The sequence below is a fragment of the Copadichromis virginalis genome, linkage group LG7 (assembly GCF_057382275.1).
Source record: "Copadichromis virginalis isolate Kocher_CV1m ecotype Utaka linkage group LG7, C_Virginalis_male_GT1.1, whole genome shotgun sequence".
NCBI lineage: Eukaryota > Metazoa > Chordata > Actinopteri > Cichliformes > Cichlidae > Copadichromis > Copadichromis virginalis.
Genome location: NC_140624.1, coordinates 58,560,485 through 58,574,884, shown reverse-complemented (window position 1 = coordinate 58,574,884; position 14,400 = coordinate 58,560,485). Strand labels below are relative to the sequence as shown.

At 40.1% G+C, this 14,400-nt stretch overlaps 1 long non-coding RNA gene across 3 annotated transcripts; it reads left to right on the top strand.

Annotated features, from left to right (window-relative positions):
- The first annotated feature begins 651 nt into the window (after window positions 1–651).
- Window positions 652–8,461, top strand: LOC146706327 (uncharacterized). 3 transcript variants are annotated; one of them, XR_014921506.1, is made up of 5 exons: window positions 652–1,767; window positions 3,650–3,787; window positions 6,374–7,429; window positions 7,489–7,650; window positions 7,741–8,461. It is a non-coding gene; the product is annotated as an uncharacterized LOC146706327 (long non-coding RNA). The 3 variants fall into 3 exon arrangements; XR_014921505.1 differs by having other exon boundaries at window positions 7,489–7,812; window positions 7,912–8,461; XR_014921504.1 differs by having other exon boundaries at window positions 7,489–8,461.
- The last annotated feature ends 5,939 nt before the right edge of the window (window positions 8,462–14,400 follow it).

Sequence of the window (14,400 nt, the reverse complement as noted above, 5' to 3'; positions counted from 1 at the left end):
GTCTTGTTGAAACTGATGACAAAATCCTGATCAGATACAGACAGACACATGCATACAACACACACTACTGCTCAAAAGTTTGTGGTCAGATTCAAACATTCTTGTCTTAATTTTAAAATTATATTTGCTATAACATAAAATTAGGCAAAGTTTATCAGAAATGTTTTCACAGATGTGTGTTTAATGAATCATTTATGTTAAATCACCCATGATGCATTAGGAAATGTCTACACACTTATACATGGGCCCATTTTTAGTAACCATCACTCCTGTGTGGACAGATCACATGGTTATAAACCAGGTGAAAATTGACTTCAAACGTTTGAGCTGTAGTGTAGATTGCAATGATAGTGTATAGTTATGTATTACAGAAGAATATATAGAAGTCTGAGGACAGGGAGACACTGTAAAAAAGTTATGAGCTGTCTTGCTGCAGAGAAAGTGGAGTCTGTCATCCTTGAAAAGCTCCCAAGATAGGCAGCTGGCAGGTTGAATGATGCTCTGCCTCTGTGGTCAAGTACAGACATAGGCCTTAAGCAACCATGAGCCACTGATAAGTGTGAGAAATTAGTGCACTTAATGCAGCGGTCCCCAACCCCCGGGCCTCGGACCGCTGCCGGTCCGTGAGTCGTTTGGTACCGGGCCGCGAGAGTTGAGGCTCAGTTGTGAAATGTATGGTTTTCAGGGTTTTTATCGGTTTTCAGGGTTATTTTGTTATCGTTTTTATTGTTAACTCGGTGTCCCTGGGTCTTTTCAAGTGTGTTATGAATAAATCTTCTTTTTTTCGGTACCGGTACTAGTTTTATTTTGTTGTATTTATCCGCGACACCTTAAAGGCCGGTCTGTGAAAATATTGTCGGGCATAAACCGGTCCGTGGCGCGAAAAAGGTTGAGGACCGCTGACTTAATGCATGTTTCCTAATTATATACGTATGAGCCACTAATAGGAGAAAATGAGCACGCAATAAAGTGGACTTGTTAGGGAGAGATTGCCATCAGAGTTAAAACACTCCAACTCAATTTTGATGATAGAAACAGCTAAAAAATGAGCGTTTTGTTGAAACTGATGACAAAATCCTGATCAGATACAGACAGACACATGCATACAACACACACTACTGCTCAAAAGTTTGTGGTCAGATTCAAACATTCTTGTTTTAATTTTTAAATTATATTTGCTATAACATAAAATTAGGCAAAGTTTATCAGAAATGTTTTCACAGATGTGTGTTTAATGAATCATTTATGTTAAATCACCCATGATGTATTAGGAAATATCTACACACTTATACATGGGCCCATTTGTAGTAACGATCACTGCTGTATGGACTGATCACATGGTTATATACCTGCAACACATCTGACAAGTGCAAACAGAAAATGGAGTGATCCATCACAAACTTCAACAATTTGCTCTTTTTAATCCACACAATGATTTTGGTTTGTGCTGATATCTTTGGAAAAAGATTTCTTCACTGACAAGTTGGGATCTAACATCACAAACTGACATCTGGTGATACGATGTACCAAATAAAAATGGGCCTCAGTAGATGTCATGGTTCCCTTGCTCTCTTTTGCTGGCCTGCTTCTTTCTCTCTCCTCTTTCGGTGTATGCCTGTGTTGTTGTCCGTGTGCTTGTCTTTTTTAGGGGATGCTCCTCCATCTTCCCGTCCCTCAGTCACTTGTGAACAATCAGCTGATTACTCGCCTGTTCCTCGCGAGGTCTTCATGCTGGCTTCTAAACAACCAGATCATTGCAGTACCAAGGTAACGTATTATGCCACAGTCATGTCACATTTTCCATCAGTTCTTGCCTTTGAATTGAATAGAATAGAATAGAATAGAATAGAATAGAATAGAATAGAATAGAATTCAACTTTATTGTCATTGCACATGCACAGGTACAGGGCAACGAAATGCAGTTTGCATCCATCCAGAAGTGCTTTAGTGATATAGATATATTACAATATATATTAGCAATAATATAGATATGTGAGTATATTACAGAAATGGGTCTATTATGGTATGTTATAATGTACACGGTATGAAGTAGGTTGTGAATATTCTATAACTATAAGTATGTACAGGCTGTAGTGAGTACAAGCTATGTACAGGATATGAACAGGATATAAATATGAAAAACTATACAGAATATGAAATAAATAACTTTACAGAATCTGGGATATACAGCTATACAGAAATGGGAACTATGCAAGTTGTAAACAGTTGTAGGATTAAAAATTATCGAATGTACAGAATGATTATTTACACAGAGCTATACAGTAGTGCAGTTAAGATAAGTGAGGGTGTAGATAGTTTCTACAGAGGCTGTATAAAGTGCTAGTGGTTGTGAGTGGTGGTTCAGTCCATGTTATTATTGTGTTTGAGGGTACAGTTGTCCATTGTGGGTGTGTGTATGTTCAGTCCATGAGTTTAACGTGGGTCAGATGTCAGGAGGCAGAGTTCAGGAGTCTGACAGCTGTGGGGAAGAAGCTGTTCCGGTACCTGGTGGTCTTAGTCCGGAGGCTCCTGTGGCGCCTCCCAGAGGGCAGGAGGGTGAAGAGTCCATGTGATGGGTGACTGGGGTCTTTGATGATTTTCCCAGCCCTTTTCAGACACCGCTTCCTGTAGATGTCTTTTATGGCAGGAAGTGGTGCTCCGGCGATGCGCTGGGCAGTTTTCACGACCCTCTGCAACGCCTTCCGGTCCGAGGCAGAGCAGTTCCCGTACCAGACTGTTATACAGTTGGTCAGGATGCTCTCGATGGTGCAGCGATAGAAGTTCACCAGGATGTCTGAGGACAGGTGGTTCTTCCTCAGAGTCCTCAAGAAGAAGAGGCGCTGGTGAGCCTTCTTGACCAGCTTGGAGCAGTTGGTCGTCCAGGTGAGATCCTCGGAGATGTGGACTCCCAGGAACTTGAAGCTGCTCACACGCTCCACAGCCGTCCCCTTAATGTGGATGGGTGGATGTGGGTCAGCATTCCTCCTGTAGTCCACGATGAGCTCCTTGGTCTTCTCGGTGTTAAGCAGCAGGTTGTTTCTGTCGCACCACTCAGCCAGACGATCCACCTCCTCCCTGTAGGCGGCCTCATCGTTGTCACTGATGAGGCCAATCACCGTGGTGTCATCTGCAAACTTAATGATGGTGTTGGAACCATCAGCAGGTCTGCAGTCGTGGGTGAAGAGGGAGTAGAGGAAAGGGCTCATCACACAGCCTTGTGGTACACCGGTGTTCATTGTGATGGTAGATGAGCAGCGGTTATCCAGCCGGACATGTTGGGGGCGGTTGGTCAGGAAGTCCAGTAACCATTTGCAGATGAGGGAACTGATACCCAGGTCTGTCAGTTTCCTGATGAGTTGTGAGGGGTGGATTGTATTGAATGCTGAACTGAAGTCTATAAACAGCATTCTGGCGTAGGTGTTGTTGTTGTCCAGGTGTGAGAGGACAGAGTGCATTGCGATGGAGACTGCATCCTCTGTGCTCCTGTTCCGGCGGTATGCGAATTGGTGGGGGTCCAGGGTGGGGGGGAGACAGGATTTGAAGTGTGCTAGGACCAGTCGCTCTAAGCACTTAGTGATGATGGGGGTGAGTGCTACTGGGCGGTAATCATTGAGGCAAGATGGGTTGCTCACTCTTTGTTTCTGTGCAGACGTTTCAGTGTTACGGATCTCCATGACCTTCTGTGACAGTGTCTGAGTGTGCCTCCAGACAACCTTCCCTACCTCTGCCCCGTCTCCTGGAGCCCACAGTGTTTATCCTGTATTGATAACTATCTGCAAATATACCTGTAAGACTTTACCACAGTGTCTCATCATCATTCTGTTGTTTTCATAACAGTACACTGTAGAAATAATGGACTGTGTAATAGGTATTGAGGTCATAGTGAATGTAGTTTATTAGTGTGTGTCGTAGTATGATTTTGTTGTTTATAGGATTTAAGATTAGAAAATAGAAAATAGTCCTGGGATGGGAACAAAGAACTGGGGTGCAGGGAAGTGGGGCAATTAACCCCAAACACAGGACAGTAGCAAGATTTACTGAGGGTGAGGGGCAGACAATTGCCAATGTACATTACCTTAAAAGGAGATGGGGGTCAGGGTGTCAGCACCCCAGGCCACTTTACCAGTGTTTTTCCATTGTGGGGGATTTACTGTAGAAATTGGAGACCAGAGACTATAACTGTAGCTGTTGTGTGAAACTCTTCAGATCAGCCTTTAGAGTAGGACTGCACAGGATGCAGTGTGCTGATCTCCAGATGCATCTGTAAGGAAAATGGGTAATAAAAGGATTGTGTGAAATTTGGAAACATCTCTGCGTGATCTCTACCGAGACAAAAAGAATTGGAGAGTCTCAACAACACTAAGTAGATATTCCACTAAATCTCATTTGTGATTTATGATAAATGTTACCGTTAATTATTTATATTTCTTTACGCTTCTGATTAATTTAGTAAAACTTCTAAACGATTTTTACTGTTGTCAGAAAATAAGACATTTCTAATTCTCTACAGACTTTTGAGCTGTAGTATAGATTGCAATAATAGTGTATGGTTATTGTTGATAGCAGATGAAATAGAAGTATCAGGACAGATACGAGAGAAACGCTCTCGTATTTTAACATTAAACTCATAACTTTCCTTTTTGATGGTTTGCATTTGGCCTCTCAGGGCCACTGCAGTACAGCCCCCCCCCCCCATTTTTTTATTTATTTAACCCAACAACATAGTTGGTTAAATTATACAAAAAAAAAAAATCATATGTGCCCATAAAAGAGGTCAAAATAACAGAACTCTACTCAAAGTTAGCAACAACCAATACTGATACCTCAAACAAACTGACCTCACTAAAGAAGACAACGGGGGAAACTTAAATAGTGGCTGATCAGCCCACAAAAATCACAAAAAGGGGTAAAGCACACAAAAACCTAACTGAGACCAAAACCAGTTATTTATTATCCTGTAAATTAAACCTTATATTTAAAGAAAGCCCAATGTGGATGCAGTGTTGTGTGTAAGCCTCTACACTGATATTACCACTGTGTGGCTGTAACTGCAGCCATCACATCGCCTGACCACGTTAAGGTGGTAATCTCTCAGGGGGAAAACAGAAAAACAAAACAACAAAAAATAAAATAAAATAATGTTCATCAGATTCTAACAATTCAAAACATGACATTTACCTTAACTGGATGACCTATATAATAAATATATTCGAACCCAACAATAGTACTTCACACTATTGCCAATATTAACAAAACCAAAAAGGGTAAGCCAAGTTATTTAAAAAAAAGACAATTCACAAAGTCTTGAAAAATAGAAATAAAGAATAAAAATCCTCAATCCACTCTATAACAGCAGTCTCCTGCTTCCCTGCAGATCAACACGTTCTCACTCCTAACTCGTCATATGTGCGACGCCCATACAGCATGTATCACTTCTCAGTTATTTATTGCACTTCTTGCTCGTCAGTGAGGCACTTTTAGTGCTTTATCTATGTTTGTGTGGGGACTTGTTATAAATCAGTCTTCAACCTTTAATCTCTCTCTGAAAATGACTGGGATTAAATGCAGTGTAATAAACTTTCCTGAACGTGTGTCTTGTCATGATCTCCAGTGCTGCCATTTCATAGGATCTCCTGTCCAGGGCTTCTCAAACGTTGGTTGTTTTTATAACTCCTCTCACCTTCTGCTCTTGTGTCTGCTGTGATAAGCCTTTTATACTCACCCATTTTATTTCCATTTCTGTTTCTCACTATTTTTCTTAACAAGATTAAACCAGAATCAAGGTATGACTCAAGTATGTGAGGAAATTCTACACTAATTGGTACCTGCGGTCTTTCTTATGTTACATACCACACCCCAAAGAAAGGGCACACATAATGCAGACACATTTTCAGTGACCCAAATAACATTCAAACACGCTCCGTATCATAACCTCCTTTTTGTTTGTGTTTATTTTAAGCAGTTGATTTAACATAAGGATTAAAATAGAAAGAACAATCCTTGAAATAACACATGTGTGTGAAATACATAATAAAAAACATAAAATAAATAAATATGTCAAACCTCCTGAGATCCAGCCTCACAATCACTTGTTCTATGACGACTAAAGGAAGTTTATTTACTTCACAGACCCAGTGACGCCCATTCAGTTTCATTATCCAGGAAATAACAGCTGATGCTCACTTCTGTTTAAGACACAGTCCAATCTTAGGTTTCTCATCCTGAGTGGAACAATGGGTCTATGTGAGTACAGCTGCCTTTTTCAGATCATCTCTACATTATATGAGTTGATGATTCTAGCATTACAGAAAATGTCTTAATATTTCCAGACTCAGCTGTGGTGAGATCTTTAGTTTTCTTTCTTGTGTTTCAGTGACAGCCTTAGCCATCACAGCCGGGCATTTAACAAACCTATTTGCTTATTTATGTATTTTTATTTTATCTCTAAAACTCATAGGTAAATACATATCAATACATGTATTCATTGTGAAGCATCCTGATGATCAGTAACCAAGTGTTTCTTCCTGAAACAATTACATGTAACTGTGCTGCAGTGAGGATAATACGATGTAGTATGAGGGCAAAGTTAAGAAAGGTATTATCGATCATTTTGAGAATAAAGTCAAAATGTGGAGATTACAGCTGTCTCAAGGCAAGCTGCCATGGTTGCTACTGTATATCATCTGAGTTGGTGAAATCGTACTTCAGAATTGGTTTTAGCAAGAAGGAAACATGAGCTAAAATAACCAGAACACAACTTTAAAATGCTTTTCACAGGAGTTTTAGCTCATAAACACAGTGTGGTGATAAGTATTAGGTTGTACCAAAAAAAGGGCTAGTAATAATGGATTGCATTTATATAGCACTTTTTTTTACAGTTGTAGCCACAGCTGCCCTGAGGCAGGCCGACAGAAGCGAGGCTGCCATATCACGCCATCGGGCCCTCTGGCCTCCACTAGTAGGCGGTAGGTGAAGTGTCTTGCCCAAGGACACAACGACCAAGACTGTCCGAGCCGTGGCTTGAACCGGCAACCTTCCAATTACAAGACAAACTGCCAAGTCTTGAGCCACGATCTAATGGACAGATGCAAGGTTATCGATGGTTACATCCTCGTGCAATAAAGAGGTTGAATGTTGTATCACACAATGGCTGATCAATTTGTGTCACTAACTCATCTAAATAAGGAATTTTGTAGCAGAAACAGTAATTATAGCAGTTTGTTGTGGAACAGTAATGTCCATATCAACAACTTTTTTCTTGTGGCTCTAATACTCCATCGTAGCGTAGAGCCTCCCCGTCTTCTCTGTAGCTCAGTTACTTGATCTAAATCCTTGATCAGCTGTGTGCTGAGCTATGGCCCAGTTAGATGTTAATGTGTGTTCTTATGTTGTGTTATAGTGACAGCTGTGTGTACTGCTGCAGGAGCAAGTAAGCTAATTTGAATCAAAGCCCAATCCATGTCTGATACATGTCTTGTCTTCCTGCAGTAGGTGCTGTAGTCACTGCTCCTGCTCTTCTGGGAGTTGCAGGTTTCAATTCAGCTGGAATAGCTGCAGGCTCCTGCGCTGCAGGCATGATGTCGTCTGCTGCAGCTTCTAATGGAGGAGAAGTGACAGCCGGAGGTGTGGTGGCTGTTTTGCAGTCAGCAGGTAAATAAATAATTAGACGTTTTATTAGGATTTTAACTTACAACAACATGCAAAAAGAAGAAGTTCATGGCTTTGGGCCTTGGATTCCAGGCCGGAGTTGTGTCCTCAGCCTGTAGTCTGACTTGGAGGAAGAAAACTAAATCTTGTGGACCCCATTGCAGTGTGAGTGTGGTAGTTTCTTACTGGTCAATAGTAGACCTTACTACGTTCTTGTACGGGAGTCATTGTGAACCATACGTAACATTTGACGTTTGTCGACAGGATTTTTGACCAGCATACAAAACCACCTGCCTTAGACTGATCAATATGGCTGATGAACTATCTGAAACCGTTAATATGGTGTCACCATTTTTTATTGGTGCACCCTGTGTACCAGAATTTTGTGGCTTAACACGAATTACGAAGACCGGGAGAGCCAGATTAGTGCAATGCTCCATGCTCAAAAGTGGTCTATAGAACAGCAGTGTGATTTTGTGCTGAGTGCATTAGGAGAACCACAACGTGAAATTCTTATTTTGGAGCAAGTGGAGCGGGATACGCCAGATAAGATCTTTCTTCAACTTAAAGAACTGTACGGGGACAAAACAGCTGTGGGTACCTTGCGTGCCATGTTTTATGACTGCAGACAAAGGCCAGAAGAGCCTATTAGAAAGTTCACTTTACATTTAAGGGAGATCTGTAATTTATTACTTTGGTTTGATTTTTCAGTTTTAACGATGGATAAGCTTGGTGTTAGTCCTTTCCATCAAGTTTGCTTTGTTAAAGCTGTTTTCTGCTTACAGTATGTGAATATCAAATAAAGTCTTATGAATCAAATTATGTCAGTCCTTCATCACATGTATCACTTGTTTTTTTGGAGTGTTTTTTTTTCTTTGTTTTTTAATTTTGTTATCCACATGAAAAATTCCAAAACTGCAGATTTTAGACACTTTAGACCTAAAATGTATATTCATTAGGGGAAAAAACATTCATTTGTGATAGTAAACGTAAAACAACCTGAAAGACTCCATGTGACAGTCAGAACATTGAGCTTAACAACTAAGGTCCAGTTATTTGTTTTAACAAACATTTCAGGCACATCCTCTAGTCTATTTGTAGGATTGTTGGCTGTCCACTCAAGAAGTTCAGAATACAAAAAGCAGAATAAGAGATTTTTGACTACCTGACTTCTGTCTGTATTAAGAGTGGCCTTTGCTGCCCCTGGGTGGGTCCGGGATGGGCGTGAGGTTCTGGGGGCGCTCCGTCTCTGGGCTGGGGCCCGGGCCGGGCCTCGGGGGCTTGGGTCCTGGTTGGTGTGTTGCCGGGGTTGTGGGCGGGTGGGTGCATGGGGGCCCAGCCCTGGAGCAGGGTGCCGCCGGTGCGTCGAGCCACCTGGGGGGCTCTTCAACTGGTGGGGGAGATAGTCACATCTTGCAGGAGCTTTCCTCTCTTCAGGAACTCTCTCTGCAGGAGGGGGAGATACAGGAGAGGTGGAGGAAGATCTCAGCCTGGGCGTTTATTGTCTTATGTAGTCTGGAAGATGAGTGGCTGGTGGGGTGGGTGCAGTTTTCTCTGTGGTGGGGTTGGGTGGACTGTCCCGGGCTCTGTGGGGCCGGGAGGCGCTGCTGCACTGGGCCCCGGTCTGGATGGGCCTGGGCCCCCTTTCCCTGGCGGGTCGCGGAGTGTGGGAGTGCCTACTGGGGTCAGATAGATTTCGTTAAATATTTACAAGAAATCAGGCATTATACAGTGTAAACTTCAGTCCAGTGTGATTTGGATGCTCAGCAGAAAATGTAGCCAGATATCAGCTGGGTTTAGATACAGTTCAGATAAGTTGGGAAATTCAAATTGTTACTGCAGCAGAGTACACAAGGCAGGAACAAATGAACACATGCAGCATACCTAACAGCAATAATGCTTTGCAAAAATAGAAGAAATATAGACTATGCAGGTACAATGAATAGATATGTACTTATATATGTAAATCACTCTATCTATCTATCTATCTACACATACACACACACACGTACACACACACACACACAAATACACACACATACATATACAGACATACATATATACACATATATGATGTAATTATACAGATTACTAGTAGAAGAAGAATGAAACATAGTGCAGTGTTTGGGTGTTAATAGTAGCAGGTATTTAGTATTGCACACTGATATATGTAAAGACCCCAGTGTGTTCATATGTGGTGTACATTCACTGCTGTTGTGCAGTGTACAGTCTGGCAGGAGCAGCAGCCTGTCACTGAAGGGACTGCTCAGTGTTGTCAGGGTGACCTGTATGGGATGGATCGAAGATGGGGTATTTTAATCGAGTATATAGGGAAATGTGAACTCCTCTGACAATCTGAGTAATTGGATAACGCACTGTTATTGAAATTTCCAACTTCTGAGCCACAGAAAGACATAACAGGCTTCATTAGGTTACCTTCCACTTGTTGACAGCAACTAAATAAAACCAACATATCCACATAATAACACCTTAAAGCAGGGGTGTCAATCTTAAATGAGCTGTGGGCCACTGCTGGTACTGTCATGTCATTGGAGGGCCACTTTAGTGTTCAAGTAGTACAAAAACAAACAAACAAGAAAACACCCACGAATCTTTCAGAAAATGTAGTGTTTTGTTTGTTTGTTTTAAGTTTCAAATATTGTATAACAAAACTGCAAATGTGAATGCAAAAAACTTCTCACTCTTAACTAACTGAAACCTTTTTATTGAACTAACAAATAAAAAGGAAAGATACTCTCTTTCTGGCCAGACACGTGGAAGCATTTCTACAATAGTTTTGTCCATATTTAACAAAATAAAAATGCAGACATAAGTGAACACATTAGTTTTTGACTGCTAGTGAAAATTGTTTTCTTTACATATAACTCTCTCACTGAACTAATACAGCCAATCCCTCAACATGTTTTTACTCTCTGCTCATATTGCCCTCATTTTAAAACAGTTTTGCTTTTTAAACAACTTATTTTCAATTTCCACAAAATCCCCCGTAACAAAAACTAACTTCAAGGGCCAAATTGCATTTCCTTTCTTCACGTCAACAGTAAGGGTGGCAAGTAGGGGTGACGTGGGCCGCAGGTGGCCCCTGAGCCGTGAGTTTGAGACCCCTGGTTTACCTACTGTCACTGCAGTGATATTAGCGTTTTTGTTTTGAAAGGTTACTAGGGGATGCTGGCAACAATCTTGGAAGAGAACAATACAATCTGTTATAAGGCCTTCACTGGAAAATATTTGGAATGTAATACCAACATGTAATTTGAAGATAACATGTAGTCAAAGAAGCTTGCAAAGAAAAGCATCTGGACTTCTTTAAGTTACTTGAAGACGTAACTTAAAGAAGTTGCAAGCTCCTTTGACTACGATGACCTGGATGACTGAGAACCTTCACAGACAAGATAACATATAGTATTTCAGTGACCAAATAGTATTTGGGTAAAAGTTACTGAATAGTGTTGGAATAAAGTGTGAAAATTGTGAAGGATTAAAATATCCAGGAGCTCAAATTACTTCACCAAAACATGTTTCAATCATATTTTATCAACACAAATTGCACAGGTTTATTGAATATGAATAACTTGTGTTAATTCACCTCAATAGTTTAAGTTCGTGCCAAAGCAAAACATCTGTGTGCAACCAGTGTCCACTATTGAATTATCTAAACCAACATGTTTTTTTTCAGTGCATAATCACATTTAGTGAAATAAACTATTAAACCAGAATTACATATTAGGATTTAGCCAAGTGTTAGGATGTAATGCAGAGTAGTATTTCTAGTAGGCTTGTTTTGATATGCCTGTTTTCATTTTATTTTCTAATTTTTAAAGAAGGCTTTAGAAAGGTCAAAATAAATCTTCTGTAAGGGAGTATCAGCTATTCTAGTAGAATTTATTTTACCAATGCAAGGGTGCATTAGTACCTTGTAATACAACATATCTATTTCGTAAAGGGCGAACACAAATGTCCAAAGAGACTTCCTGGCAGCTGCCATTTTAAGTATAACCTCTGGTACGGGCACGTTCAGTTTGCAGCAGCTATACAACAGTGGCCTCTAGAGGTGTTTACACACTATGACCAAATCAGACAATGCAACACAACACGCAGGTCGCCCCAATGAATAGATTAGGCTGGTAGCAGTGACTTGTTAACTTATCATTTGTCAAGCATATCTCCCATGAATGATATGAAATAATTTAGAGACATAACATTGACATCACAAAGTAGAAGCTGCAATCAGTTTTTAGGAAAGTGAGTTTAATAAGAGTAGGTGAAATAATGCAGTAATTTCTTAGATTTTATAATCCCTTTATAAATCATGTTGGCTACAGCCTATTTAGCAGTGCAACAAGAGCATCAGACAAACAAACAAATAAATAAACAGTCAGCAAAAACAAAAAAGTTAGTACCCAGGGATAAAAATGTTGAGTATGAAAGGGAAACCTAATGGACAGATGTGATGCCTGAACAGTGGTGGCTTTAAGTGATGTATCAACTTAAACATGCATCCACAGTCTATGTTACATAAGTATGATGATCAGTGGTGACGGCTGGCGCCACTTTGGAAGTAGAAACTGTTGGTTTGAAAGCCTTTAGTGTCTCCTTGTGGCGGGACTCTTATACTGTACTGTGAGATGTCGAGCAGTGACACCCCCCCCCCCGTCACTCTGGCTCCTACCTCAAAGCACACTGTGCGCTGTCGATCTTACGTGCTGCACAATAATATTCAATATTTAGTATTTACTGTTATATTCACATAGATCATCGCGATGATGTTATTTATTATATTGCTCTCTTTTTTTTTGCTCGTTTTCTCTTTTTTCTTTCCTGACAGGTGATCCAGGTGATTGATATATGTATTTTTTTGTCTGTTTGTTTTTCTTTTTTGTCCTTTATCACGTTCCTCTTCCCCGCTGTTTTTCTTTCCCTCTTTCTTTCTCCATTTTCTTTCCCGCAGTCAAATCTGTCCCATGTTTAGCAAGTGAAAATAAAACAAAATAAACAATAAAAGCAAAGGTGAATCAAACAGATCATTAAGGCAAGGCTGGGATGGTCCATTTGGTAAAGTAAATCTGTTGGGCATCTTTCTTTGTCTTTACACAATAATTCTGATGGCAAAAGAACCAAACGGGACAGGCAAAAAAAAAAAGAAAAGAAGATGTCGAGCAGTGTCAGTAGTATGCTAGAAAGTGATACATTAACATTTCTGGGGTCACCATGAAGAGCTCACTTCCTTTCTTGCTCAGTGTGTAAAATGTGGTACTTAATGGATTGAAAAGAAAAATGATGGCACCCTTGTAGTTCACACAGGTGGTGATGATTCAGGGTTTTAATTTGTAAGGTTTGAATTTTGAGCCATCATAAATTTTAAACCAGGAAAGTATAATATTTAACATATGATAAGTCAAAGCTAATATAGCTGCTCATATATAGCTACTTATAATTTGAAGAACTACCTACACCAATGAGTAGACTTCCCAGAATGGAAACAGCACTCTTTGTGTGGTTGGAGAAAACAGTCAAGTTGTTAAGAACTCTGACTGAGAAGAATCCGCCTGTGTACAGCAGCAGGCTGCCTTCCTAGAATTTGGATATCCCCCGTGCGCTCGTCTCTGCATTATGTGCATTACCTCTCTTGGAAAATTAAAACCACAGCAGCTTTTTATAGCTTTTTTCATTCACTATCAGCTTACACCAAAAGTCTACTCTGAAGAAGATTATTCAAAACATGCAACGCAGTCACCAATCCCAGCAAATCCACCCCTAAGTCAGACTGTACAATACAGAAAATAAAAGAGCTACAGCTCAGACTCTACAGGCTTCAGTTAGCATGTTAAATGTGAAAGCTCAGTTAGAAAAAGACTGAACAAAAACGGCCTGAGTTTAGCAATTAACCAAAGTGACAAACATTGCTCTAAATAATACTCCCCTAATCCAAGTAGTCACCCAAACCTGGACGTGGATTTAGAGGCCCGAGGGCCATCTCACACATTTATTCAGAATAAAACAAGTTTCAATTAAAAAAATCAAAATCTTGTGGACGTATGCCTTTTACATGTTGGTAAAATGTTTAGGATGAGATGGAGATATAACACTCATGCACCCTGAAAATTATGAAGGTCTAAACATGTATCAAAGGGACTCACTGAACATCAGTGGATTTCTATGGGGCAAACGTACTTAAACTAGCCACTGTGACCATTGAGGCAGAGCAGAATGAATGATACTGACGGGAACTATGAGAGTTTGTAGTTAAATTCCTGCTCTTACACACTGTAAAATCTAATTAGTTAGAACTCAAAATAATTGAGGAAACTCGTTGCCTCAAAAAAATTGAGTAAAGCTTAGCTAAAAATGACTAAATTAGGACAACGTATTTATTTTGAGTACTCTGTACAAGCTCATTTGTTCCCAGAACTCAAGAAAATTGGATCAAGTTTACGTAAGTTGACCAAGTTAGGGCAACTTACTCATTTTGAGTACACTGTAAAGCCTTGTTAGTTCCCAGAACTCAAAAAAATTAAGGAAACTCATTGCCTCAAAAAAAACTAAGTAAAGCTTACTTAAGATGCCTGTTAGGACAACTTATACAGTGCAAGTCTGCAGTATTAAGAATAACTTGATATTTCTGACTGTACAGTGCTAATTGTTTACTTACTGACAAACATTTCAAGTTCAACTAAATGAAACAATTTGTGGTAACCTGAATATGATTAAAAATAATTAACAACACTTTTTGTA